Below are 26,190 nucleotides of genomic sequence, written 5' to 3'. Positions count from 1 at the left end.
GAAGTCTTTGCAGGATCTTAAGGTCTATGAGAAAGCAAAACTGCCACCTGGTGAGCAAGCTATAGGTTGCAAATGGATATATAAAATTAAGAAAAGAGTAGATGGAACTGTAACCCATAAGGCACGTTTGGTTGCACAAGGTTTTGCCCAAACTACTGAGGATTATGACGAGGTGTTTGCACCCAGTCTGAGGGCAACTACTTTGAGAGCAGCTTTAGTATGGGCGGCTAAAAACCAATATATGGTTAACCATGTAGATGTTGAAACTGCATATTTACATGCTCCATTGCAACATACTATTTATTTAAGAATACCACCAGGATTGACCAATGATAGAGACCATGATTGTTGGGAATTAAAGAAAAGCCTCTATGGATTGAAACAATCAGGCTATGAGTGGAATACATGTTTAGTTAATGAGTTGAGTGCAATAGGTTTTGTAGCCAGTAATGCTGATCCTTGTTTGTTTAGAAGAGAACACAACGGAGCATTATCTTTTATTATTCACAGATGATATTGCAATAATAACAAAAACTGAGTTAGAAGCACAAACTATCATTTCAAGATTGCAAAATAAATTCACAATTAGAAATCTTGGAGAAATAAGCCACTATTTGGGGTTAGATATTGTGAAAACGAATTGGGGTTTTAAGGTGTCGCAAGCCAGTAAAATATCTCAGTTATTAAAGAGATACAATATGGAAATGTGTAAACCAGCAAAAACTCCGATGGCTATGGATTTTAAGGACACTAATGTTGAGAGTCCTGTATTTGATAAGACTATGTACCAATCTTTGATAGGAAGTCTTATGTATCTGAGTAATTGGACTAGACCTGATATTTCTTACTGTGTAAACCAGTTAGGTAGGTACAACAATAATCCAACTGTTAGACACTGGCAATCAGCTAAACGAGTATTAAGGTATCTGAAGCAGACTATTCACTATTCGTTATATTTAGAGCCAAATCGTGAGTTAATCCTTACTGCATATGCAGATGCGAGTTTTGCCTCTGATACAAGCACTCGTAAATCTACCTCAGGGTTGGCTGTAATGTTGGGTGATTCTTTGATTGGATGGAAGTCCATCAGGCAAAAGCACATAAGCCTGTCTACAATGGAGGCTGAATTTTCATGTCTATCAGTGTTATGTACAGAACTGCTAGTGTACAAACAATTATTGTTAGATATGGGTTTAAATGTAAATGATCCATTTATTGTGTATGAGGACAATCAAGCTGCGATACAGATGGCAAACAATGCTGCAGTAAGAACAAGATCCAAATATACTGATCTTCGTTACTTAAATGTCAGACAATGTATCAAAGATAAATTAATACAGCTAGAGTATTGTTCATCTGATGTAAATATTGCAGACCATTTTACGAAGGTACAAAGTGCTGTGAAACGCAATGCTAATTGTGAAAGAATGTGCATAAGATTGTAAGGGTTATATATTATTCTACCCAAAGGGGAGAATGTTAGGCAAATGGTGTTAGCCTACAATGTTGGGTTGAAAATATATTAACCATGATGTTATGTCTTTAAGATGTTAATTGGCCAATGGGTGTGTAAGTGTTCTCATGGCCATAAGAGGGAGCTAGTAACGTAGCTACTTTCTCTCTCTGAATTCACTGCTCTCTACTATTACTGTTTTTGCTCTGTTACCTGAACTGTGTATTGACCTCTGGACCGGTAAGAAGACTTTGTATTTTGGATTGCTACTTGGACTGTTTATTTTTGACTGTGCGTTTTTTGTTCTTACACCACCTTAAAGTAAACTACTTTTTGCTTTTACAACTCAGTGTACTCTTGTGTGACTCTTGCTGCTCTCAGTACCCTTCCTTGTCTGTGCAACTTTTTGGTAGCACAAGGAGACCTCTGCACAACAAATTCCTTAACACGCTTGCTCCTGGGGAGGAAAGCCATGGCAAATCTAGACAGCACACTAAAAAGCAGAGACATCACCCTGTCAACAAAAGTGCCTATAGTCAAGGCTATGGTCTTCCCAGTTGTAATGTATGGCAGTGAAAGTTGGACCATAAAAAAGGCTGAGTGCCAAAGAATTGAGGCCTTTGAACTCTGGTGCTGGAGAAGACTCCTGCGAGTCCCTTGGACTGCAAGGCGATCAAACCGGTCAGTCCTAGTGGAGATCAACTCTGAGTGCTCTTTAGAAGGCCAGATCCTGAAGCTGAAACTCAAATACTTTGGCCACCTAATAAACTGAAATATTAGGTGTTATTGCTGCCTTGAATTGACTTTATAGACACACCCACACACAAACACATACACACCCACACAATCCATGACCTGTAGAGTCATCATTTCACAGATATTCCTTACTTAAACAGAGAAACAGAATGATATGGGCAGGTGAAAAAGCAGAGGAAGAAGCAACTTTTGACTTCCTACTAGCTTCCCCATTGATTTTATTTGCATGAAACTGGCAGAGAGCATTGGAAATGATTATGTGACCATTGCTGCCTGTTGTAAATACAGCAGCACTGAAACAGCCACAACTTTGCCAGATTTCAATCCCATGAAAGTCATACGTTACAGATTTTGGACAAATTGTGTTAACTTAGCTGATTTGAAGTACATTAATTAAAAAATGTACTATTAGGATACATCATTTTGCCAACTGAAGACTACAGACAAAGAAACATGAAAGTGTATGTATGTATCATTATTATATCATATTATTATATCATTATTTAGAAGGAAGGACTCACTGGAGAAGAGCCTAATGCTGGGAAAGGTCGAGGGCATGAGAAGAAGGGGACGACAGAGAATGAGGTGGCTGGATGGAGTCACTGAAGCAGGAGGCGTGAGCCTAAATGGACTCCAGAAGATGGTAGAGGTCAGGAAGGCCTGGAGGAAGGTTGTCCATAGGGTAGCGATGGGTCGGACACGACTTCGCAGCTAACAACAACAAGAATAGTATAGAATAGAATAGAATAGAATAGAATAGAATAGAATAGAATAGAATAGAATAGAATAGAATAGAACAGAATAGAATAGAATAGAATGTGGAATGCAATAAGAATAGAATAGAATAGAATAGAATAGAATAGAATAGAATAGAATAGAATAGAATAGAATAGAATAGAATAGAATAGAATTAATAGAATAGAATAGAATAGAATAGAATAGAATAGAATAGAATAGAATAGAATAGAATAGAATAGAATAGAATAGAATGTGGAATGCAATAAGAATAGAATAGAATAGAATAGAATAGAATAGAATAGAATAGAATAGAATTAATAGAATAGAATAGAATAGAATAGAATAGAATAGAATGTGGAATGCAATAAGAATAGAATAGAATAGAATAGAATAGAATAGAATAGAATAGAATAAGAATAGAATTAATAGAATAGAATAGAATAGAATATAGAATAGAATAGAATAGAATCAATAGAATAGAATAGAATAGAATAGAATAGAATAGAATAGAATAGAATAGAATAGAATAGAAAATAGAATAGAATAGAATAGAATAGAATAGAATTAATAGAATAGAATAGAATAGAATAGAAAATAGAATAGAATAGAATAGAATAAAGAATAGAATAGAATAGAATAGAATAGAATAGAATTAATAGAATAGAATAGAATAGAATAGAATAGAATAGAATAGAAAATAGAAAAGAATAGAATAGAATAAAGAATAGAATAGAATAGAATAGAATAGAATAGAAAATAGAATAGAATAGAATAGAATAGAATAGAATAAAGAATAGAATAGAATAGAATAGAATAGAATAGAATAGAATAGAATAGAATTAATAGAATAGAATAGAATAGAATAGAAAATAGAATAGAATAGAATAGAAAATAGAATACTATAGAATAGAATAAGAATAGAATAGAATTAATAGAATAGAATAGAATAGAAAATAGAATAGAATAGAATAGAAAATAGAATAGAATAGAATAGAATAAAGAATAGAATAGAATAGAATTAATAGAATAGAATAGAATAGAAAATAGAATAGAATAGAATAAAAAATAGAATAGAATAGAATTAAGAATAGAATAGAATACAGTAGAATAGAATTAAGAATAGAATACAATAGAATAGAATAGAATTAAGAATAGAACAGAGAAGAACAGAATTAAGAATAGAATAGAATAGAATAGAATAGAGAATAGAATAGAATAGAATAGAAAATAGAATAGAATAGAATAGAATAGAATAGAATAGAATAGAATAGAATAGAATAGAATAGAATGTGGAATGGAATAGAATATCATAGAATAGAAGAATAGAATAGAATAGAATAGAATAGAATAGAATTAATAGAATAGAATAGAATAGAAAATAGAATAGAATAGAAAATAGAATAGAATAGAATAGAATAAAGAATAGAATAGAATAGAATAGAGAATAGAACAGAATAGAATTAAGAATAGAATAGAATAAAGAATAGAATAGAATAGAAAATAGAATAGAATAGAAAATAGAATAGAATAGAATAGAATAAAGAATAGAATAGAATAGAATAGAATAGAATAGAATAGAATAAAGAATAGAATAGAATAGAATAGAATAGAATAGAATAGAATAGAATAGAATAGAATAAGAATAGAATAGGAATAGAATAGAAATAGAATAGAATAAGAATAGAATAGGAATAGAATAGAATAGAATAGAAATAGAATAGAATAGAATAGAATAGAATAGAATAGAATAGAATAGAATAGAATAGAATAGAATAGAATAGAATAGAACTGGAAGGGACCTTGGAGGTCTTCTAGTCCAGCCCCCCCCCCACACACACACTCAGTCAGGATAACCTATACCCAGTGCTTTTTTTCTAAAAAAAAAAAGGTGCCGGAAGTCTCATCTTGGCGGGCGCAGGTGGTGGGGGGGCGGCGCTGCTGCAGTCACAGGTGCGAAGGGTGTTGGCGGTGGGCTCCCCCCCCTGGAGCTCTATATGGCGGGGCTGCACGGTGCGGGCAGCGGAGACGTGCAGGCCAGGCAATCTTTTAATCTTATGATTTAAAATATATATTTTTTTCTATTGTACGTTTCCCCAAACCTCACCATGTGGATTGCATACAAATATTATATAATTGGTAAATAAAGGTAGAACATATGTTAAATATACATCAAATGATAATATGCTTCCCTACAAAGTAAATTCTTGCTCAAAGACAGACCAAGGAGTTAACTCGGAAAGCCAAGAGGAAAATCTAGAAGAGGTCTGTGCAACTTGTAGAAGGGAAAGGCCCACACTGATAAATTAAAAATCTTTGTGGTCTGCAAAGGAATGCCGGTGGGCTAATCAATGATTTGGTGACTAGAGGAGCATTTGCAATGTTGGAGTTCGTGGTCACGGTAAGCCGTGGAGGCACTAGGCAACATGACTTTCAGGGCAGTGGTGGTGATTTTATTACTTTTAAAAAAAAGTCTGTGCTCTGTCCAAGGGTGCTTGGTAGGCTGCATGTACAGGCCCGGTCTAGAATTCATTTTGGAGCATTCAACTATGTAGAGCAGGCATGTCAAACTCATTTTGTTTGAGGCAACTTTTTATAAAAGAATTGCCATTAATTTGTTTTAATAAAATAATTTAAATCAATTTTTCACTTGATTTCAAATTAAATGAATTATATTGGTTGACAATGAGATTTTTTTCTAGTACAATTGCCAAATGCAATAAACAGGTTTTAGGTATATGTTACTGGAAGGAAAAAGCAACCCCTGTTGCGTTACTGATCCCAGAGAAACATTTGCATGTATGCAGGTATCCTTAGGGTGCCATAGTTATGGATGAGAAATATTGGTTGCAAAGTTGGCATTTCTGGATGTAATACAGATATTTTGGACTTATTTTTGTTCCTTTGCGTGTTTGATATTGTTAAAAAGGCATATGCTACTGACTACGCTTATGCACATATGAAACATGATCACTGCTTGTCCAAAATTTTACTATACAGATAATACCCCCAGAAATTATTTTAGCCTTTTTAATAAATGTTGTTATTGATGTTAAGCTCACCAGGGAAAACATCATATATTGTTATGTATATACTAGGTTAATTATTTAAAGACTGAAGTGCAACATAACTAGATTCTAAATAATCTATTTTTCAAAACACACAACAGTCCAAACAGTAAAAGTAAAGTCCAAATTAAGAATATTTCATTCTTAAGAATTGTTTAGATTCAAAATAGTTTTCAAGAATGTACAAAAGATACTATTTTATTTTTCTAGAATCAGCTAAATTAGACATATTACATTGAGAAAAATGTTTCTCATTTCTTTCCTGTTACCTTTGATTTCATTGCAGAGATGTTAACATAAGAAATAGATTATTTTTTTGTCTAATTTTACCTTCCAAAAGACGGAAGCAGATGAAAAATGTGAGGTTCTTTCCTGTTGGCTTTTTTGAATTAGCTGTTTTAGATTCTAATAGTTTAGTTCCTAAAGAAGTAATCCTGTAAATAATTTTAATGTCCTCCTCTAGTGCAGGCTCTTTTATGACTCAAGGACTTCAACTCCCAGAATTCCTCAGCCGGCATGGCTCAGCTTGGAAACCTCTCCCTTTCCCCTCAGCATGGCTGGCTCAGGATTTCTGGGAGTTGAAGTCCACTAGTCATAAAAAAGAGCCAAGATTGCTAGGCCTGCAATAGGCTTAGGAAAGCCAATAAGGGAGCTGGGTTTTTGGGGTTTTTTTTTGCAAAAAAAAGGTGCCGGAACACCCTTCTGAGCGTTCTATGAGAAAAAAAGCCCTGCCTATACCATCTCCGTGCAAAACCTGGGTTGAAACTTAACATTAAGAAAACCAAGATCATGGCATCCGGCCCTCTCAATTCCTGGCAAATAGATGGGGAAGAAATGGAGGTAGTGACAGATTTTATTTTCCTGGGCTCCAAGATCACTGCAGATGGGGACTGCAGGCAAGAAATTAAAAGACGCTTGCTCCTGGGGAGGAAAGCCATGGCAAATCTAGACAGCACACTAAAAAGCAAAGACATTACCCTGCCAACAAAAGTGCATATAGTCAAGGCTATGGTCTTCCCAGTTGCAATGTATGGCAGTGAAAGTTGGGCCGTAAGAAAGGCTGAGCGCCAAAGAATGGAGGCCTTTGAACTCTGGTGCTGGAGAAGACTCCTGCGAGTCCCTTGGACTGCAAGGCGATCAAACCGGTCGGTCCTAGAGGAGATCAACCCTGACTGCTCTTTAGAAGGGCAGATCCTGAAGCTAAAACTCAAATCCTTTGGCCACCTAATGAGAAGGAAGGACTCACTGGAGAAGAGCCTCATGCTGGGAAAGGTGGAGGGCAAGAGAAGAAGGGGACGACAGAGAATGAGGTGGCTGGATGGAGTCACTGAAGCAGGAGGCCTGAGCTTAAATGGACTCCAGAAGATGGTAGAGGACAGGAAGGCCTGGAGGAATGTTGTCCATACGGTCGCGATGGGTCGGACATGACTTCGCAGCTAACAACAACAACATACCATCTCAGACAAGTGAGTGTCTAGCCCAGGGGTAGGTAACCTTGGCTCTTTTATCACTCGTGGACTTCAACTCCAAGAATTCCTGAGCCAGCATGGCTCAGCTTTCCCCCCAGCATGGCTGGTTCAGGAATTCTGGGAGTTGAAGTCCACGAGTCGTAAAAGAGCCCAGGCTGCCTACCCCTCCAGTAATGGAGCGCCCACGATTTCTTGAGGCAAGCTGTTCCACTGGTTAATTGTCCTCGCTGTCAGGAAGTTTCTCCTTAATTCCAGGTTGCTTCTCTCTCTGCTCAGTTTCCAACCATTGTTTCTTGTCCTTCCCTCTGGTGCTTTGGAGAATAAGTTGACCCCCGCCTCTTCTTTGTGGCAGCCCCTCAAATACTGAAACGCTGCTATCATGTCACCCGTTTCTTCTTTTCTTTAGACGAGCCAAAGCCAAGTCCTGCAGCCGTCCTTCGTATCTCCAGGCCTTTGATCATCTTAGTTGCTCTTCTCTCAACTCTTCCAAGCTCTCAACGTCTTTTTTGTAGTATGGTGACCAAAATTGGCTGCAGTATTCCAGATGTGGTCTTACTAGGGTTTTATAAAGCGGTACTAATACTTTGTGTGAACTTGATTCTATGCCTCTGTTTTACCACCCAGGATTGTGTTAGCTTTTTTGGCTGCTGCTGCACACAGCCGGCTCACGGTCAAGCGATCGTCCACTAGGACTCCGGGGTCCCTCTCACAGTGGCTGTTTCTGAGCCGGGCCTCGCCCAATCCGTACTTGTAGCTTTGGGGTTTTCCTGCCTAGGTGTAAAACTTTGCTTTTCTCCACATTAAAACTCATCTTGTTAGGTAAGGCCCATTCTTCCAGTTTGTCAAGATCTTTGTCAAGGGTGGGCTTCCCTTGCTGGCTAACTCACAGCTCACTCCGATCCTGACTGGCTCAAGGTTGACTCAGCCTTCCATCCTTTGGAGGTGGGTAAAATGGGGACCTGGATTGTTGGGGGACAACAGGCTGACTCCGTACACTGCTTAGAGAAGGCTGTGAAGCCCTGTGTCTAAGTGCTACTGTTATTGGGGAGGTCCTGCCTTCTTGCAGACTTTTCTAAGCATGCAACCAGAATGATGTGCAGTGTTCCAGGGGCACCAGAGATTGGCATATCACAATATTGGTGGCTTGGTTTTCATTCCTTTTTCCAGTACTTCCTGCAAGTAATCTGAATCCGTATCATTCTATAGCCTCCCAGAGTCACTTGGTTGAGTTGGGCAGCTATAAAAAATGAATGAATGAATGAATGAAGGAATGAATGAACAAACAAACAACAAACTGCTCTTTGATACATACATCACTTTGCTGAGCCCAACCATATTATGACTTCACACGATGTCCTGACTCACACAGCAGACAAAGAGAAAGGCTGGGTCCCTCACAACACACTGGACATTAAATCTTAAATCTAGTGTGTTGTTATGTGGGCTTAGCCACCAGCTTTACACAACCTCAACATTGCTGTGTTCAGCTATCTAAAAAGAAGAGGAGGTGAGCTGCTGTGGATGGACTTGCTCAGCTGTGGAGAGCAGGACCGGGCCCAGCCAGGGGTCCTCAGCGGCTTTGCAAAATGGGGTCCGTACAAATCCTTCCTTTTCATCTCTCCACAGCCAAACGGGAGAGACAGGATGAAATAAAGCAGCAAAGAAAAAACCTCCTCTTTGGCAGTGGTCCAACCCCACTCGTGCCCCTGTGGGTTTTTACTTGGAGTTATGGGCACTTGCTTCTGCCGCTCTGTGTGTGTGTGTGTGTGTGTGATTGACCAGCAGGAACCATCTGGGGACTGCAAGGTCCTGTTGCCAGCCTCAGGTAGACGTCGGCCTCTCGCTCTTCCTCCTCCGGGGTCTCCCAATTATGAGCTAGTTGAGCCCCCCACCCACCCCGGGCCAGATAGGCATGTGGGCCCTGGGCAGGAGGTCTGCCATGACAGTGGCCTCCTGTGGGTGGGTGCAGTTATCATCCTCCCCCACCTCTGTGGCCACTGTGTTTTTAGAATAACAGACTTGGAAGGGACCTTGCGGGCACTTCGCCCAGCCCCCTGCCCAAGCAGGAGACCCTACCCCATTTCTGACAGATGTACGTCCAGTTTCTTCTTGAAAGCTTCCACTGATGAAGCTCCCACAACTTCTGAAGGCAACTCCTGTTACGTTGGTTGCTTGTTCTGTCAGAAAATTTCTCCTTATTTCTAGGCTGAATCTCTCCTTGATCAGTTCCCATCCGTTATTCTTGGCCTGGCCTTCTGGTGCTTTGGAAAATAGGCTGAGCCCCTCCTCTCCGTGGCAGCCCCTCAAACATTGGAGTACTGCTGTCATCTCTGCCCCGGTCCTTCTCCTCACTAGACCAGTCCTGCCCAGTTCCTTCCAATGTTTCAGCCTCCAGTCCCCTAATCCCCCTGGTTGCTCTTCTCTTTCGAGGCCCCTGAGGAAATCAAAGCGCTCTGGACGAGTGAAAGGGGGCTTTGAACGTCCCTCACCAAACCAGCCACCGCCACTACGGACCACTGCAGCATCTCTGGAGCTTCTCAGCCTTTTTGGGTCATGATTGTCCCAAAGGTGCTTTTTTCCAAAAGGCAACTGGGCTTTCTTAGGGGTTCCCCCCCCCAAAAAAATCTTTTTGTTTCTCATCCAAGAAGCTTCTTTAGAACTGAGGTAGGCAGCTGCTGACTTCCCGCTCTGCTCAAAGGTGGGCTGGTGGCCCCCAAGCCAGCCTTTGGAATCTTATGTTTAACTGTCTTTCCAAGAACATAAAATAACCTTCATGGCACCATATCTGGACCTTACACTGGCACTTATTATTCATATTGATATTATCCGTTTAGTCGTGTCCAACTCTTGGCGATTCTGAGGCCTAGGTCTCCCCACCTCTTCCGCCCCTTCCCTCAAAGGCTGCCCCCTGGTGGAGCCAGGCAGAATGGTGGCTTCCTTGCAACTCTCACCCTGCCCTTAAGATGCAACAGCCCCCCAACCCCCTGAAGATGGGGCTCTTCCCACAAGCCTCAGGGGAGGGCGAGAGCGGCGGCCCCAAAGGCTGTTCTCTGGCCGGGTGGAGGTTGGGGTCACCGGAGTTCTCTGTGTGGTGTTTATGTGGTTGTTCTTAAGGGTTGTTATTGTGGCTATTGCTGCATTGTTGTTTGGGAGCTCCCAAATAGATAAACAAACGCTTCTGGAATGCAAGACTGATGCACCTGGGTTCAGCCGTGGGGAAACCACAGGGGGTCGCTCCCTTGCACGGGGGGGGGGCTCCTCAACCTGGTTCTCTGCCCTCCTGCCTCCGAGCCCCACAAGAGGGCTTGAGAAGGGCGGGCTTTGAGCCGTGCCTCTGTCTGGTGCGGCACCTTGCTCAGTTCCCCACTGGACATGGGGCAGGTTAGGCCAGCTGATCTCCCCCCTTGCCCCTCCAGCCTCCCCATTAGCTCTCTTGCCGGCATCTCCTGCCCTTTTCCCAAAGGGCCCCCAGGCCCGCATGAGCTAAATTTGGAGAATATTGGGGGGGGGGCAGTGAGAACCTAGCAAGTTGTGTCAATTTATTGTGCGCTCTCCCTCCCCCCATGTAAGAAATAATTAAGGTTTGCTTCCCCAGTTTCTGGGTTGAAGAGCAGTCCTATTTCCTTTCTTAACCTGCAGAGCTTGGGATGGAGGAGGACGGGGGCTCTAGAGAGACAGACCCCTCCCCCTGCAAAGGAAGAATGCCCCCCCCAGCAAATGGCAGGACTGTTGCTTCTCCTACTCCTTTCCCTCGACCCCCAACTGGGCCTCACTGGGGTGGCGTGAGGGGCTTTGGGTGACCCTCCCAGGACCACAAAAGCACAACATTCTGCTGGTTCCGAAGAGGACTTTTATTGCGTCATCCGTGGGCTGGGAGGGGCTTCAGAGCTGGCGAGGGGGGGCAGGCGGCGGTTATGCCTACTGGGGGGCCTAGTGGTACCGGAGGGCCAAGGAGTGGGCCACCACACGGGTCAGCTTCTGTCAGGGCTGGAAAATGATGAGCATGTTGCCCAGGAGCTGGAAGAGAGGAGGGGGATGCTGACGCCTGCTGCCAGAGGAGCTTTGCTGGCGCCTCTGCCCTTCCCCCCTTCCCCCCCCCGCCCTGTCCCCAAACACGTAAGGAGGGGATGCTCCTTCTTCACCTCCTGGGCAGCGCCAAAAGGCCAGGATGGAGGCTCAATGGTCCCTCTGCTCCGGCTCTGCCCTGTGACCAGACGCCCGTCCCTCTGCTGGCAGATGGGAGGCTTTCCGAGGGGGCCGCTCAGAACGGAGCCCACTGCCCTCATTTCAGCATTGGCGAAGTTCAGGGCAGGGCCCAGCTGGCAAATGCTTCCGGTGCCAAGGAGATGAGGGTCCCAGCCACGCAGGGAGTGGGAGGGGGTCCCCCTCACCCTGAAGTTCCCGGGGTCCACGTCCAGCTCGTAGTTGGCGCTGGGGCCGGAGAGGTTCCCGAAGCGCTCGAAGAACCGCTGGGTCCAGGGGTACACGACCAGCAGCCTGCCAGGGGAGAGGGAGAGAGAAAGGGGAGGAGGAGGAGATGGGGGGGTCCCCGCGGGGCCTGCCCTGCCCTTCCCCGGCCCCGCCGGAGCTCTTACCTCTCCAGGACGGCCTCGCCGACTGCGGACACGTCCACCTGGGTCCTGGAGGTGATGAGCTGCTGCTCTTCGGCCGACCAGCGCGACATGCTGGCTGATGGAGGACGGAGCGCTCGAGAGGCTCTTGGCGAGAAGGAGGGAGGGAGCTGAGCCCGGACCTCGGGGCCGACTTTTATACCCTGCGCCCGGCAGCCCCGCCTTCCCGGACCCGCCGCCCCGCCTCGCCCTCGGTCGCTCTTCCCCGTCCTGCTCCGGCTTCCTGGGCGCAGAAGCGCTGCGGCGGCCCCGTTGCCTGGAGAGCCCCCCCCCTCCCGGTGCGGTTCAGCGCTGGGCTCGTCTCCGGGACGCCGCTGCGCCTCTGCTGGGCCGGCAGCTCCAGGTGCGTCTGAGCCCAGCTCCGCCCGACCCGACCCGACCCGACCCGACCCGCTCAAGTGGCCGAGCAGCCGGCTGCCCCTCCGCCCGCCCCTCCTCCTGACAAGGGAGCTCTCCCCGGCGGGGCCGCAGCCTGGGACAGCCTGGTCGGCCGCAGAGAGGGAGAGGGAGGCGGGAGGGGGCCCGGAGCTTGGCGGGGGGCGACGCCCTTCCCTCAGCCAGGGCGGCGGGGGCTGCAAAGGGCGACTGTCGGCAAGGGGACTCCGCAGCTGTCGGCGTTGCCAAGTTTGAGAAACACGGATGGAGACCCTGGAGAGGGGAGCGTGTGAATCGCCAGCCTCGTTTCTGCCCCATCGTAATCGGGGAGGGGGGACACGGAGAGAATCTTTAGCTGTCCTGTAGAGATGGAGGTCAAGGATATGAAGGGACGTGCGCAGAAGACTGCCTGCCCCGGTATCTTGTTATTCCCGTGTCTATGAGCCGATTCCAAGTAGCCTTGCCAAGGACTGCCAAGAACCAGCTAGATAAGAGAGGCTCTGCCCTGGCACGGGATCGTCGGATGTTCTCTAAGATTGACTGGGGAGTACACCAATAAACAATGCTTTTGCTATACCTATTTCCCGCTCGTTAAAACTGTATAAATACAATAAACTCTGCGTAGGCAGACAGACATATTTGGGACACCCTGCGTTGACTGGTCTCTGAATGCCACATATGGCCCGAACGGGGACAAAATAAATCTTTAAAAACAAACAAAAAGAGATTTGGAAGAGGGACAATAGATCTTTAAAAACAAATTAATAGGGATCATAAATCTTTAAAGACAAACAAAAGAAACCTCCCTCGGGAGGGTGGGGGAGCAACTTTCAACATATTTACCTTTGTCTGGAATAGACCCCACGAAGCCCCTGCCGGACGCCACAGCTGTGCTTTCTTCCGTATGACCAAGCACGAACTTCGGACTTGTTAACCAAGAGGAACCTGCGAAGGCACTTGCCGATAGTGGCCTTGTAGCGGGATCTGCAGGATTAAGTTCTGATGGAATGGAATGCCGTTGTTCATTGAGGATTTCCTGATCCTTTCTACACGATTGCTGACGTAGACGTAAAAACGTTTTGTCTGGTTGTATATGTAACCCAACCCAGGACAGCTAAAGATTCTCTCCGTGTCTGTGTAAAATTTAATGTCATGCATGTGAATGTCCAGCTCACGCAATATAAAGTCTACAATCTCTACAGCCAATACGGCCCCGCAAAGTTCAAGCCTAGGGATTGTGTGCTCAGGCTTGGGTGCCAACTTGGCTTTGCCAAACAAAAACCCTATGTGGGTCCGGTTTATAAAGGCTTTTACCTTGAGGTAGGCAACAGCTGCTATGGCCTCAGTGGATGCGTCTGAGAAAATGTGAATTTCCCTGGTCTGACTTGCTGTAAGGGAGACTGGAGTGTAGCAGCGTGGTATGTGAATTCCATCCAAGGCATGTAGAGATTGTTTCCAGGACTCCCATTTCGGGAGCTTGTCTCTTGGTAGTGGTGCGTCCCAGTCTTTAGTAGACTCTGAAAGCTGTCGTAGTAAGGATTTACCGTGTATGGTGATGGGAGCCACAAAGCCGAGTGGATCATATAGGCTATTCGCTACTGACAAAACACCACGTTTGGTGAATGGTTTATCAGCAGAGCTGACGTGAAAGCCAAAGGTGTCCTTTGATAGGTTCCACCGTAGGCCAAAACTTCTCTGTTCGGGGGGCCTGTCCACTCCCAGGTTAAGGTCTTTAAATCCTTTGGCATAATCACTGGGCTGAAGGGCTTTCATAACTGCAGCACTGTTTGAGGCAAATTTGTGGAGTATAAGATTTGCTTCAGAGAGCATACTTTGTGTCCTTTGGAGCAGCTTCTTCGTCTGTGGGTAAGGATTTGAGTCCGTCGTCCACATAGAAGTCCCTCTCAACGAAATGTCAAGCATCTGCACCATAGTCCTTCTCACCTTCAAAAGCAGTCCTTCGCAGACCATATGTTGCAACAGCAGGTGAGGGACTGTTTCCAAAGACGTGTACTTTCATGCGGTATCCGGTTACTTCATTGTCCATGTTGTTATCACGGTGCCACAGAAACCCCAAGAAGTTCCTATGGTCTTCTCTTACTTTAAAGCAATGAAACATTTGCTCAATGTCAGCGGTTATGGCGACGGGTTCTTTTCTGAACCTCATGAGTACACCTACAAGGTTGTTGGTTAAGTTTGGACCAGTGAGAAGAGCGTTGTTCAGGGACACACCTTGATGCTTGGTGCTGGAGTCAAACACTACCCTGATTTGCTTTGGCTTGCGTCGATGATCCACACCAAAGAAAGGCAAATACCAGCCCTCATCGTGCTCTTAAAGAGGTGGGGCTGGCTCAGCATGGTCGTTGTCGAAGATCCTTTTCATAAAGGCAATGAAATGGTCCTTCATTTCAGACCTGTCCTTCAATGTTCATTGTAGTGAGTTGAGTCTAGATGGTGCTTGATTGCGATTGTTTGGAAGTCTGGCTCTGGTAGAATGAAAAGGTAAAGGTGCGACCCAGTTGTTAGACATATATTTGGAGAATGCAGTGTCCATCACATTGATGAATTCTCTGTCTTCAACGGACATGGCTATTCTGTTGTCATCATGTGTAGTATGAAACACTGTGCTGCCTAGGTTGTTATCACAGGTGAAAATCAGATACCTGGATGATGTCAAGAGGTTTCTCCTTCACTTCATAGTGGTGAGGACATTGTCTGAAGTGAGATGCACGCCCATTGTTTAAAATGTTAGTTTTAAAGGAGTTGATCTCAGACGGTGTGCGCATCCTACTTAAGCATACATCTCCCACTATTACCCATCCTAGGTCAAGTCTCTGTGCATATGGGGCATCGTCAGGTCCTTCGCACTGCTGGCGTATTCTATGAACTCTGAGAATGTCCCTTCCCAGCAAGACTAAGATGTCTGCGTTCATGTCCATTGGTGGAATCTCCGTAGCCAGGTGCCTTAAGTGGGGATGGTGATACGCAGCTTCTGGGGTGGGAATCTCTTTCCTGTTGTCTGGTATTTGATCACACTCAACCAATGATGGCAACAGTATGCCCTTAATCGCTTTGATATGAGAAATCGCGAACCCATCATCTCTTCTGCCAGAAGTCTCCACCCGACCAGAAGAGGTGTTGAGCGTGTATGGTGTTGCATGTCCTTCTATGCCAAACATATCAAAGAATTTGGGAGGGATCTGTTGCTCTGCTCATCTATTGTGGCGTACATCCTGACAGACCTTTCGGGCTGACCCTTTGGATATATCTTGACTAGACATATCTTGGCATAGCATTTGTGAGTGAAATCTTTCCCACACACTTCAGTGCATGAAGATGACACATTTGTAACTGGAGCATGACGTTGTCGCTCCCCGCCATGGTTTGAAGCAGGGTTGGATGCAGGTGGTAGCTGTGGATTGCCTGGAAGTGGAGCAGGATGCATAGCTGTAATGTGCTTGTCGCTATTGCATTCTGTGCACTTGACAGAGGATTTACAGTCTTTCACAAAATGATCATAAGAAGCGCAGCACCTGTAGCATATTCCAAGTTTTTGGAGAACCTCTTTCCGCTCTTGTATAGTCTTGGCTCTAAGCTCACGACCTTTCCTGAGAGGGTGAGGGTTTTTGTGAATAGGACACTGACGATTAGGATGTTCATCTCCACCAGCTGAACCACTCCATTGAGCAGGGGATGGTACAGGAGGAGAGATGTCCATCTTTTTTGTAAACACAGCTCCATGTAAGTTTCTGTGTTTAACTGTGGTGTTATCATACCTTGATGATGATGATGCAGCAGGCACACTGGATTGAGGGTGGTTGAAACTGGAATCATTTCCTTTCCAGATGTGTCTGCCGGTGAACCTTGATGATAATGATGCAGCAGGCACACTGAATTGAGGGTGGTTGAAACTGGGATCATTTCCTTTCCAGGTGTGTCTGCCGGTGAACCTTGATGATTATGATGCAGTTTGAAGTGTTGGCGCACCTGCTTCTGGGCATTGAAGAGGTGCAGGCCTCTGCAGGCTTGGGTGGATAATAACAAACTGTGGCAAGTTCTTAAAGAGATGGGCGTACCAGACCATCTTATTTGTCTCTTGAGAATCCTATATGTGGGCCAAGAAGCAACAGTGAGAACTGGACACGGAACCACTGATTGGTTCAAAATTGGGAAAGGAGTCCAGCAAGGCTGTATACTGTCACCCTGCCTATTTAACCTATATGCAGAGCACATCATGAGAAAGGCAGGGCTAGATGAATGAAAAATTGGAATTAAGATTGGTGGAAGAAATATCAACAACCTAAGATATGCAGATGATACCACTCTAATGGCAGAAAGTGAAGAAGAACTAAAGAGCCTCTTGTTGCAGGTGAAGAAGGAGAGTGCAAAACTTGGGTTGAAACTCAACATTAAGAAAACCAAGATCATGGCATCCGGCCCTCTCAATTCCTGGCAAATAGATGGGGAAGAAATGGAGGTAGTGACAGATTTTATTTTCCTGGGCTCCAAGATCACTGCAGATGGGGACTGCAGCCAAGAAATTAAAAGACGCTTGCTCCTGGGGAGGAAAGTCATGGCAAATCTAGACAGCAGACTAAAAAGTAGAGACGTCACCCTGTCAACAAAAGTGCGTATAGTCAAGGCTGTGGTCTTCCCAGTTGCAATGTATGACAGTGAAAGTTGGACCATAAAAAAGGCTGAGCGCCAAACAATTGAGGCCTTTGAACTCTGGTGCTGGAGAAGACTCCTGCAAGTCCCTTGGACTGCAAGGCGATCAAACCGGTCAGTCCTAGAGGAGATCAACCCTGACTGCTCTTTAGATGGCCAGATCCTGAAGCTAAAACTCAAATACTTTGGCCACCTGATGAGAAGGAAGGACTCACTGGAGAAGAGCCTAATGCTGGGAAAGATTGAGGGCAGTAGAAGAATGGGACGACAGAGAATGAGGTGGCTGGATGGAGTCACTAAAGCAGGAGGCGTGAGCCTAAATGGACTCCAGAAGATGGTAGAGGACAGGAAGGCCTGGAGGAATGTTGTCCATAGGGTCGCGATGGGTCTTACATGGCTTCGCAGCTAACAACAACAAGAATAGAATAGAATAGAATAGAATAGAATAGAATAGAATAGAATAGAATAGAATAGAATAGAATAGAATAGAATAGAATAGAATAGAATAGAATGTGGAATGCAATAAGAATAGAATAGAATAATAGAATAGAATAGAATAGAATAGAATAGAATAGAATAGAATAGAATAGAATAGAATAGAATAGAATAGAATAGAATAGAATAGAATAGAAAATAGAATAGAATAGAATAGAATAGAAGAATAGAATACAATAGAACAGAACAGAATAGAATAGAATAGAATATAGAATAGAATAGAATAGAATAGAATAGAAGAATAGAATAGAATTAAGAATAGAATAGAATAGAATAGAATAGAATAGAATAAAGAATAGAATACAACAGAATAGAATAGAATAGAATAAAATAGAATAGAATAGAATAGAATAGAATAGAATAGAATAGAATAGAATAATAATAACGGAATAGAATAGAATAGAATAGAATAGAATAGAATAGAATAGAATAGAATAATAGAATAGAATAGAATAGAATAGAATAGAATAGAATAAAGACTAGAACAGATTTCTTTGTTGGCCAAGTGTGAATGGACACCCAATTAATTTCCCTCCCTTGCAGAAGCTCTCAGTGTACATATAAACAGCAAGTGATAAATCATGATCATAATCATCACAAAATACAATCATCATAAACCATAAGATACAGCATTCAGTGATTGTCTTAAGATACTAAATAATCAATCAACATCAATTGTAATAGGATACTAAATAAAGGCAGTCAGCATAAATCATGAGCTACAAACAACAAAACTATAGTCATAAGAAGCTAAGGAAATAGGTAATAGGCAAGATGAAAAGATGAGAAGGATAATAATTCTGGGAGTTGAAGTCCACAATAGAATAACAGACTTGGAAGGGACCTTGGAGGTCCTCTAGTCCAACCCCCTGCTCAGGCAGGAGACCCTATACCATTTCAGACAGGTAGCTGTCCACTCTCTTCTCAAAAAGCCTCCAGTGAAGGAGCACCCACAACTTCTGGAGGCAGATCGTTCCACTGGTTGATTGTTCTCACTCTTAGACAATTTCTTCTTAGTCCTAGGTTAGTTCTCTCCTTGGTTAGTTTCCATCTGTTGCTTCTTCTCTTGCCTTCAGGTGCTTTGAAGAACAGGTTGACCCCCATCCTTTTTTTGTGGCAACCCCTCAATTACTGGAACCCTGCTATCATGTCACCCCTGGTCCTTCTTTTCATTAAACTAGACATACCCAATTCCTGCAACTGTTCTTCACATGTTTTAGCCTTCGGTCTTAAAGTTGCCAAGTTTGGAGACCGCTGGACTAGAAGATCTCCAAGGTCCATCCCGGCACGTGGAGTCTACCCTGTATTCTATGCTCTGTGAAGCTGGAGGGTGATGGGATGCAACAACACGAGTTAAGCAACTTCAGTATACAGAAGGCATTCCATTACACACCCTGACCCAGTGGTGTAAAGGCTTGTTGCAGTGCATGGAGGTCCTGAGGATGTGACTGGGAAAGAGCAGTGCTTGGCTCAGCCCTAGCGAGACAGTTCTGGTGTTACGAGGGCCCCAGGCGTGGGGGGAGCCTCCCTCTTTCCGTTCTGGATGGTGTGCAACTCGGGGATCCCATCTTGTGTCTGAAGAGGGTGTGACTCGGAGACCCGTACGCAAGGCCATCTCATGTTCCTGTGTTGCCCATTCTTGGTTTTGGGACCTCTACTCACAGTCTCTCACGCTTAGTCACCTCTTGGTTAGATTACCACAATACACTCTACTTGGGGCTGCAGTTGGAGACTCTCTGGAAGCTGCAACCGATTCAGAGGGCTGTGGGTGGGGAGGTTCCACCCTGGAGACAAGCCTTTTCTGGCACGGCATCTGCCTTCGGGAAGACCTCGTCCCCCAGAATTTAGATGGCTCTGTATGACCTTGAAGAGCGAGTGTTCCCCACTGGGCGCTAGACAAGGGCGAGAGATGAACACGTCTGGAAAAGGTGCTTGGATGAACAGTCGTGGGATGGCCTTAATTATATCGTATACTAGCAGTAGCACTTATATACTGCTCCAGAGTACTCTCTGAGCGGTTTACAAATGTCAGCCTGTTGACCCCAACAATCTGGGTCCCCATTTTACCCACCTGGGAAGGACAAAAGAGTCGAGTCAACCTTGAGCCCCCCTGGATCGAACTCCTGGCTGCGGGCAGAGTTAGCCTGCAATGCTACATTCTGACCACTGGGTCTCCTCCTGCCTTTTTGTATCCTGAGGTTCTGTTTTGTAAGATTTTATTCCTACGCTAGCAATCTGCAGTTGCAGTGTGTGAATTGACCGGCCATGTGAATTGTTTAAATAAATAAAACCATATTGCTAGATGTTTATATATAGATTGGCATCTCCTGCAACTTTGCATGCTTGCAATTTTAATAGTTAAAATTCAGTCGTAAGATGGCCCTTTCTGTTTCTCCGGCTCCCCCTCCTTATGAGGAACCTATTCAGCCGGAGAAACTCAGCAGGGCACCTCAGCTGCGGCTCCCAGTGCCCCTCAGGCTCAGCCAGAAGTAATTAACAATTATCCTAAAGAAGGAATGGTGGCAAATGCTGTTAGACGGGCCGCCCGATCAGGACAGCTAACATTGGAATATTTATCTTGCTATCCAGTAAACATCCAGCCAGCTCCGGCAGCTGGAGGAAATGCTGTTCACACATATGAAGGACTGGAATGGAATGTAGTGAAAGATCTTAAAAAAGCTGTTGCTTCATATGGCATTCAATCGCCTTTTGTGCAAGGACTTTTCGTTTCCATGGCTGCTACTTATGTGATGGCATTGGTAGACTGGAAGTCCATTGCACACATGATACTGACACCTTCGCAATATGTAGTTTGGGAATCTGAGTATAAAAAAGAAATAGGGGGAAAAAATTCTTGCTGGATTACCTCAAGGGGTAGATAGGGATCAATTATTTGGCACAGGACAATTCGTTACAAATGACCAACAGGCTCAAAGCCCAAGGGAGGCTTTTAATTTGATACAGGAAGGGGCTTTAGCAGCTTTCCGCAAGATAGATGATCCTCACGGAAAAGCTAAAATGTCTTTTGCAAAAGTTTATCAAGAAGAAATAACAAGGCAAATAGACAACAAATATGCCCGAAATGAACTCCTGTTAAAATTGGCTTATGTGGGGCTTGAAAGAGCCTCTTGGGGCGAGCTGTTCTCAGTAAAGTCCAGGGGCGCGCCTGTTGATTTCAACTGCCTGGAGTTGTCTGAGATCTAGCTTCCCATTGCAGGCTCCGAGCCAAACTAAATTGACAATTCTGGTCTACCAAATCAAAGAATAGGAAAGTAGTTGTTGTTGTAAACCTAACGAAAAGAAAAATCAAAGAAATCAAACCAAGTTTCTTCTATCTTTTTCTTTTAATCTAGCTTTTTGGACTATTGTTTTGGCCTTCTAAATAAATGTTTTTTTAATAGTATCTGTGTATATATGTCTGTCTGTGTTGTTCTGTGTTATTTCCAAGACTTGGAAGAGGGTCAAAATCCTCTCTGATAACACCAAACAAAAAGGCCTTATTTAACCATGTATGGTTTGTCTGGAGAAAGTATGAAATGAAATTTTTGTATGTGAAATTGTTTATGCAAGCAGTCAGAATGGAAGTGAATGAGTTAATTTGCTGATATGTAAATGTGAGTGTGTTAGCCCTCAAACCCACCTACCACCCCCCACCCCATCCCAGGCTGTGAAAGGAACAGTAAATTGCAGATTTTATTGTTGTAAAAGTAAATGAAAAAACAAAAAAACCAATGAGACAAGTTTCATGGACAATGTGTGAGAGAATTTATGGAAAATGCATGTAAAGGAGAGCAAACTATTTTTTTTTAGTGGTGAGATTTTTGTAAAGTTTCTTTTACTCCCCCCCAACCCAGCTCTGTTACTTTAAGAGTGAGTAAGGGAGAGACAGCCAGAAGGAGGGGGGGGGGTGGCTGGTCCTTTTAACCATTTTTTTTCTCTGCTTAGAATTCCAGTCTGAGAAAGGGGGGTGGATGTGAAACTTGATGCCCACTCTTGCAGTTTCAGCTTGCAATTTTTTTTTACTCGTAAGAGGAGAGATTAATTGTTGGACAAGTTTTTGGAAATCTTTGAGTTTTAGTTAAACATCACCCAAAAGAAATTACTCTGATCTTTTTGTGGAGTTGTTTTTTGTTTTTGTTTTTTTTGTTTTTGATGTTTTTGTGTCTGTGTGCAGGACACATTGATAGAAGGTGATATCTGGGAGAATTTCCCTCCCTTAATCAGCACTAACCTGTGGATTTTATGCCTTACAACAGGCTCTGAGATTGTTAATACAGGAAAGGAAGAACATATACACTGACTCCAAATATGATTATGGAATCTTCAATACTTTTGGAGAAGAGAAATGTTAGATGTTTTGTGCCAGCCATGGCAGTTACCCAAAAAGGTCATCAGATGGAAGCAAAGAGGCTTCTTTGCTTCCACTGATGAGTCAGGGGTCCCAGACCCCTGCAGCCTCATTGGCAAGAGTGTTTTATGGTTAGGGAGGGGCTGAGACCCCCCCATAAATACCTCTGCTCAGGGGCTGCTCTTTGTTCGTCCTTTCTTTCTCTCTTGCATGCATTCTCTCTCTATCATACAAGCATGGATGCCTCCATGCCATATAGCTCTTTCTATATAATCTATCGATGAATAAAGCTTCATAATGATTGCATCTCTGCATCCTGCCTCTTTTACTTGGAAGCACCTTAACGATCCATCGATCTCTCGTGAGTTCATCTCACGGGGAAAGATCGAGGGCAATACAAGAAGGGGACGACAGAGAATTAGGTGGCTGGATGGAGTCACTGAAGCAGTAGGCCTGAGCTTAAATAGACTCCAGAAGATGGTACAGGACAGGAAGGCCTGGAGGAATGTTGTCCATAGGGTCGCGATGGGTCGGACACGACTTCGCAGCTAACAACAGCAACATACCATCTCAGACAAGTGACTGTCTAGCCCAGGGGTAGGTAACCTTGGCTCTTTTATCACTTGTGGACTTCAACTCCCAGAATTCCTGAGCCAGCATGGCTCAGCTTTCCCCCCAGCATGGCTGGTTCAGGAATTCTGGGAGTTGAAGTCCACGAGTCGTAAAAGAGCCCAGGCTGCCTACCCCTCCAGTAATGGAGCGCCCACGATTTCTTGAGGCAAGCTGTTCCACTGGTTAATTGTCCTCGCTGTCAGGAAGTTTCTCCTTAATTCCAGGTTGCTTCTCTCTCTGCTCTGTTTCCAACCATTGTTTCTTGTCCTTCCCTCTGGTGCTTTGGAGAATAAGTTGACCCCCGCCTCTTCTTTGTGGCAGCCCCTCAAATACTGAAACGCTGCTATCATGTCACCCGTTTCTTCTTTTCTTTAGACGAGCCAAAGCCAAGTCCTGCAGCCGTCCTTCGTATCTCCAGGCCTTTGATCATCTTAGTTGCTCTTCTCTCAACTCTTCCAAGGTCTCAACGTCTTTTTTGTAGTATGGTGACCAAAATTGGCTGCAGTATTCCAGATGTGGTCTTACTAGGGTTTTATAAAGCGGTACTAATACTTTGTGTGAACTTGATTCTATGCCTCTGTTTTACCACCCAGGATTGTGTTAGCTTTTTTGGCTGCTGCTGCACACGGCCAGCTCACGGTCAAGCGATCGTCCGCTAGGACTCCGGGGTCCCTCTCACAGTGGCTGTTTCTGAGCCGGGCCTCGCCCAATCCGTACTTGTAGCTTTGGGGTTTTCCTGCCTAGGTGTAAAACTTTGCTTTTCTCCACATTAAAACTCATCTTGTTAGGTAAGGCCCATTCTTCCAGTTTGTCAAGATCTTTGTCAAGGGTGGGCTTCCCTTGCTGGCTAACTCACAGCTCACTCCAAGAGTTCGATCCTGACCAGCTCAAGGTTGACTCAGCCTTCCATCCTTTGGAGGTGGGTAAAATGGGGACCTGGATTGTTGGGGGACAACAGGCTGACTCCGTACACTGCTTAGAGAAGGCTGTGAAGCCCTGTGTCTAAGTGCTACTGTTATTGGGGAGGTCCTGCCTTCTTGCAGACTTTTCTAAGCATGCAACCAGAATGATGTGCAGTGTTCCAGGGGCACCAGAGATTGGCATATCACAATATTGGTGGCTTGGTTTTCATTCCTTTTTCCAGTACTTCCTGCAAGTAATCTGAATCCGTATCATTCTATAGCCTCCCAGAGTCACTTGGTTGAGTTGGGCAGCTATAAAAAATGAATGAAGGAATGAATGAAGGAAGGAATGAACGAACAATCAAACAAACAAACTGCTCTTTGATACATACATCACTTTGCTGAGCCCAACCATATTATGACTTCACACGATGTCCTGACTCACACAGCAGACAAAGAGAAAGGCTGGGTCCCTCACAACACACTGGACATTAAATCTTAAATCTAGTGTGTTGTTATGTGGGCTTAGCCACCAGCTTTACACAACCTCAAGATTGCTGTGTTCAGCTATCTAAAAAGAAGAGGAGGTGAGCTGCTGTGGATGGACTTGCTCAGCTGTGGAGAGCAGGACCGGGCCCAGCCAGGGGTCCTCAGCGGCTTTGCAAAATGGGGTCCGTACAAATCCTTCCGTTTCATCTCTCCACAGCCAAACGGGAGAGACATGATGAAATAAAGCAGCAAAGAAAAAACCTCCTCTTTGGCAGTGGTCCAACCCCACTCGTGCCCCTGTGGGTTTTTACTTGGAGTTATGGGCACTTGCTTCTGCAGCTCTGTGTGTGTGTGTGTGTGTGTGTGTGTGTGTGTGTGTGTGTGTGTGTGTGTGATTGACCAGCAGGAACCATCTGGGGACTGCAAGGTCCTGTTGCCAGCCTCAGGTAGACGTCGCCCTCTCGCTCTTCCTCCTCCGGGGTCTCCCAATTATGAGCTAGTTGAGCCCCCCACCCACCCCGGGCCAGATAGGCATGTGGGCCCTGGGCAGGAGGTCTGCCATGACAGTGGCCTCCTGTGGGTGGGTGCAGTTATCATCCTCCCCCACCTCTGTGGCCACTGTGTTTTTAGAATAACAGACTTGGAAGGGACCTTGCGGGCACTTCGCCCAGCCCCCTGCCCAAGCAGGAGACCCTACCCCATTTCTGACAGATGTACGTCCAGTTTCTTCTTGAAAGCTTCCACTGATGAAGCTCCCACAACTTCTGAAGGCAACTCCTGTTACGTTGGTTGCTTGTTCTGTCAGAAAATTTCTCCTTATTTGCAGGGATTCGTTGCAAGAAAAGGGAGCAGGGGGGAAAATGAGGTGGCTGCATTCCCGGTGAAAGGTTGCAAGACCAGCCCAGGTTTCCCTTCCTTCTTAGAAAAAAGGGCCAAACTCCCCGCATTCGGTCAGGAGTTTTGACCCCTTTGCCGAGAAGCGGATTCAACCTTCAGGCCCAGAAGCCCGGCGCAGGGCCCAGCCAGAGGCAACAGGAGACGTGGTGAAAGATTTAAAGCTTTTAATCAGAAACCATGAAATCCATTCCTTTATGAAGCTCTCGCGTCTGCACAGAAGCTGCCCCGGAAGGGCCCCATCCACTCCGCCGAAGGCTCAGCCCCGCGGCTTCAGAGCTTGTATGCCTGCTGCTTCGGAGAGGGTTGCCCCGAGCAGCCCCGCAGGCGGGCACGGAGGGGGGGGCTGCAGAAGAAATCATCGGCCGCCAAACTCTGCCAGATCTCGGGGGCAGAGAAGTCGTCCTCCTCCCCTGCCCCAGACAGGGGGACCATGTCGCAGAGGGACGTGATGGAAGATGACCTCCGGGCGGGGCGCTCTGATCGGCCGCGCCTCTCCAGCACCGTCTCGTCGGTCGCCAGCGCCTGCAGCCTCTGCTGGATTTCCAGCAGCCCCTGGATCTCTTTAGGGCTCCAGCTTGCCAGAAGGACGTCTGTGTTTTGGATCTGCTGCAAGAGCGTGGGAATCTGCTCCCGGGAGTTTCTGGATCCAGCCACGCACTTCTGGGCAGCCTTGCCCACCCCCTCTGAGCCGAGACCCTGACCAGTGGGGTGCCTGGAGGGGCTGCTGGCCATGCTCTGCACGAGGTGCTTGATGATCTGATGGAGCAGGTTCTTCACCGCTGCTGAGGCCAGCTGACCCGTCTCCCCTCGCACGTTGCCACTTTCCCCTTTGCTGTGGTCATTGGCAGCAGCTGCGCCAACATTCTGGCCGCCAGACCTCGGGGGCCACAGTTTGGGAAAAGGCAGCTGCTGACTTCCCGCTCTGCTCAAAGGTGGGCTGGTGGCCCCCAAGCCAGCCTTTGGAATCTTATGTTTAAGTGTCTTTCCAAGAACATAAAATAATCTTCATGGCACCATATCTGGACCTTACACTGGCACATATTATTCATATTGATATTATCCGTTTAGTCGTGTCCAACTCTTGGCGATTCTGAGGCCTAGGTCTCCCCACCTCTTCCGCCCCTTCCCTCAAAGGCTGCCCCCTGGTGGAGCCAGGCAGAATGGTGGCTTCCTTGCAACTCTCACCCTGCCCTTAAGATGCAACAGCCCCCCAACCCCCTGAAGATGGGGCTCTTCCCACAAGCCTCAGGGGAGGGCGAGAGCGGCGGCCCCAAAGGCTGTTCTCTGGCCGG

The sequence above is a fragment of the Vipera ursinii genome (genome assembly GCF_947247035.1).
Source record: "Vipera ursinii genome assembly, chromosome: 4".
Taxonomy (NCBI): Eukaryota; Metazoa; Chordata; class Lepidosauria; order Squamata; family Viperidae; genus Vipera; species Vipera ursinii.
This window is presented reverse-complemented; position numbering follows the sequence as displayed.